We start from the raw sequence: 3,920 nt of genomic DNA, 5'->3' as shown, positions 1-3,920 counted from the left end.
TTTTAATTGCAAACTCATTTGTTTTGACAACACTCTGAAGTGCTTTGGGACATCCATCTAACATAATAAAATTACTCCACTTCAATTACAAACGGTGATATCAAAGTTAATTCCCAAACCGGAAAACGATCCCGGGTGGCTGTAGCGAAAGGAATGGTTTTGTGAAGCATTGAAAGGTGCCCTGTAAATATCCCGCACTGCTAATTTAAACTCACGGTTATAATTTGTTTCAGTGCAAAAGAAGGCAGGCTCGAAGGGCCAAATGGTAGACTCCTGCTCCTGGTTCTTGTGTTCTTATGCAGAGCACAGAACAGATGATTAAATTATCAGCTCTCCCTCAGTTCGCATTTCTTTCATTGTGCAAAAGAAAATGGGTTCATGAATGCTGTTTTCCCGTGAAAGCAACATAAATTTTAAGGAACTGTAATCGACGAACATGGGGCTCAAACCCACGATCCTGAGATTAAGAGTCTCATGCTCTACCGACTGAGCTAGCCAGGCTTCTGAACATCTACCCTGTCAATCCCCGTCAGAATATTGTCCGTTTCAACGAGATCACCTCCGATTCTTCGAAACCCCAGAGAGAATTGGCATATTCTGCACAATCTCTCAACAGAGGACAGCCCTCTCATCCCAGGAATCAATCTGTTGAACCTCTGTTGCACCACCTCCAAGGCAAGTGTGTCCTTCCTCAGATAAGTACTATGGGCGGATATCCTGTTTTTCTGCTGATTCTACTTCCTCCTCCTTTGATAGTCCTTCTCTGTACATTCTGTATTCTGCTTGGTTCTCTACTGAAATATGAGCCTGAAGTTTATCACAAGCTTCCGTTTTTTGTGTTTTAGTTGACCTTCATTCATCCAGCGAGCTGTAACTAGCTATCATGCTATTTCTGCACCCTGCATGAGAACGTGTCTAGTCGTTACCCGATCTATCTCCTTTTTGAAAGTCTCCCAATGTGCATTTACTGTTTTACAGAGAAATCTTTGGTTTCAATCTACCTGGGCCGGATCACTTTCAACTCAAAAAATTAGTCCTCCTACAGTTGGGTATTTTCACACATGATTATACCTTCTCCTTTTCCAGAACTACTCTAAACCTAATGATATTGTGATCACTGTTTCCTCAATGCTCCTCCACAGAACATGCTTTACTTAATCCATTTCCGAGATCCAGAACTGCTTTCTTCCCCATCGTGCGGGAAACATACTGATGGAGAAAGTTCTAATACAGATTTCAGGAAATCCTCCCCTGCATTTTCCCTTTGCATGGTTATTTTCCCAGTTTACGTTGAAGTCCCACATCATCACGACAGATCTCGAATCTTTCTGCATTTTACTAAATTTACACCTCTTTATCCTTCCCACTATTTGGTGGCCAATAACATAATCGCTCATCTAACTTTCCACAGGCACATTCATTTAAAAAAGAATGTCGGATGGGAATAGGGCCACAAATCGATGGACAAGATTAAATCACATGGAGCGAAGCAAAATTACATAAAATATGAAATAATTACTTTGCCTCTGTATATAAAAGGGGTCAGAGGGTCTAGTAAGGAGGGGGAACTGAGGGAAATCTTTATTAGTCGGGAAATTGTGTTGGGGAAATTGATGGGATTGAAGGCCCATAAATCCCCAAGGCCTGATGGACTGCATCCCAGAGTACTTAAGGAGGTGGCCTTGGAAATATCGGATGCATTGACAGTCTTTTCCAACATTCCATTGACTCTGGATCAGTTCCTATGGAGTGGAGGGTAGCCAATGTAACCCCACTTTTAAAAAAAGGAGGGACTGAGAAAACAGGGAATTATAGACCGGTCAGCCTGATCTCAGTAGTGAGTAAAATGATGGAATCAATCATTAAGGATGTCATTGCAGTGCATCTGGAAAATGATGACATGATAGGTCCAAGTCAGCATGGATTTGTGAAAGGGAAATCATGCTTGACAAATCTTCTGGAATTTTTTGAGGATGTTTCCAGTAAAGTGGACAAAGGAGAACCAGTTGATGTGGTATATTTGGAGTTTCAGAAGGCTTTCGACAAGGTCCCACACAAGAGATTAATGTGCAAAGTTAAAGCACATGGGATTGGGGGTAGTGTGCTGATGTGGATTGAGAACTGGTTTTCAGACAGGAAGCAAAGAGTAGGAGTAAACGGGTACTTTTCAGAATGGCAGGCAGTGACTAGTGGGGTGCCGCAAGGTTCTGTGCTGGGGCCCCAGCTGTTTACATTGTACATTAATGATTTAGACGAGGGGATTAAATGCAGTATCTCCAAATTTGCGGATGACACTAAGTTGGGTGGCAGTGTGAGCTGCGAGGAGGATGCTATTAGGCTGCAGAGTGACTTGGATAGGTTAGGTGAGTGGGCAAATGCATGGCAGATGAAGTATAATGTGGATAAATGAGAGGTTATCCACTTTGGTGGTAAAAACAGAGAGACAGACTATTATCTGAATGGTGACAGATTAGGAAAAGGGAAGGTGCAACGAGACCTGGGTGTCATGGTACATCAGTCATTGAAGGTTAGCATGCAGGTACAGCAGGAGGTTAAGAAAGAAAATGGCATGTTGGCCTTCATCGCGAGGGGATTTGAATACAGGGGCAGGGAGGTGTTTCTACAGTTGTACAGGGCCTTGGTGAGGCCACACCTGGAGTATTGTGTACAGTTTTGGTCTCCTAACTTGAGGAAGGACATTCTTGCTATTGACGGAGTGCAGCGAAGATTCACCAGACTGATTCCCGGGATGGCGGGACTGACCTATCAAGAACGACTAGATCAACTGGGCTTGTATTACTGGACCTCATGGAAACGTTTAAAATTCTGATGTGTTTAGACAGGTTAGATACAGGAAGAATGTTCCCAATGTTTGGGAAGTCCAGAACAAGGGGTCACAGTCTGAGGATAAGGGGTAAGCCATTTAGGACCGAGATGAGGAGAAACTTCTTCACCCAGAGAGTGGTGAACCTGTGGAATTCTCTACCACAGAAAGTAGTTGAGGCCAATTCACTAAATATATTCAAAACGGAGTTAGATGAAGTCCTTACTACTCGGGGGATCAAGGGTTATGATGACAAAGCAGGAAGGGGGTACTGAAGTTTCATGTTCAGCCATGAACTCATTGAATGGCGGTGAAGGCTAGAAGGGCTGAATGGCCTGCTCCTGCACCTATTTTCTATGTTTCTATGTTTTTATGTCTATGTTTCTATGTTTCTATGTATTTACCAGGGTCACAGGGCAGGTGGACATGACGGTGGAATAATGGATGGGAAATTATATAACTGCAATAAATAAAGAGGAGAAATATTAAATGAACGAACCAAATGAAAGGAGGATTGAACCCCTGGTCTGGATGGATTACATCCATACACTTTAAAATAATTCAGCGAAGAGATAGCAGGAGCACTATTACAAATATTTAATGATTAGTTTGAAAAATGTGTCGTGTCAGAGGAATGGCGGATAGCTAACGTAATACTTATATTTGAGATGAGAGATAGAACATGTCCGGGGAACTAAAGACCAGTCAGTGGAACTTCGGTGGTAGGAAAATAATGGAATCTCTGCTAAAGTAGAGAATAGAAGAATATCTATAAACCAAAAATATAATAATGTATAATCAGCGTGGATTCAAAAGCAAAAGTCTTGCTTGACCAACTTCTTTGATTTCATTGAAGAAGTAACAGGGAGAGTAGACCAGGGCAATGTGGTCGATATAGTGTGTTTAATCTCCAAAAAGTCTTTGATGAGGTACCACATATGAGAATAATGAATAAGGTCAGAGCTTGCGGTGTTTGGGGACACGTCGTGGATACATCAATAAAAAGAAAATGGAGCACCAAGGGTTAATTCAAGACGGATAGTATTGAAAAGAAGTGAAGTTCTGCTGAACTGGTATCAAACCTTCGTTGGACCAC

General features: G+C 42.1%; 1 non-coding gene across 1 annotated transcript; it reads right to left on the bottom strand.

The window, feature by feature from the left end:
- Window positions 1–428: 428 nt before the first annotated feature.
- On the bottom strand, window positions 429–501 carry trnak-cuu (transfer RNA lysine (anticodon CUU)). Its single transcript has one exon. It is a non-coding gene; the product is annotated as a tRNA-Lys (tRNA).
- Between the last annotated feature and the right edge of the window lie 3,419 nt (window positions 502–3,920).

This window comes from Pristiophorus japonicus, unplaced genomic scaffold, assembly GCF_044704955.1.
Source record: "Pristiophorus japonicus isolate sPriJap1 unplaced genomic scaffold, sPriJap1.hap1 HAP1_SCAFFOLD_182, whole genome shotgun sequence".
Lineage (NCBI taxonomy): Eukaryota > Metazoa > Chordata > Chondrichthyes > Pristiophoridae > Pristiophorus > Pristiophorus japonicus.
Note: the sequence above shows the minus strand (reverse complement) of the source record. Positions and strands in the feature narration are given on the sequence as shown.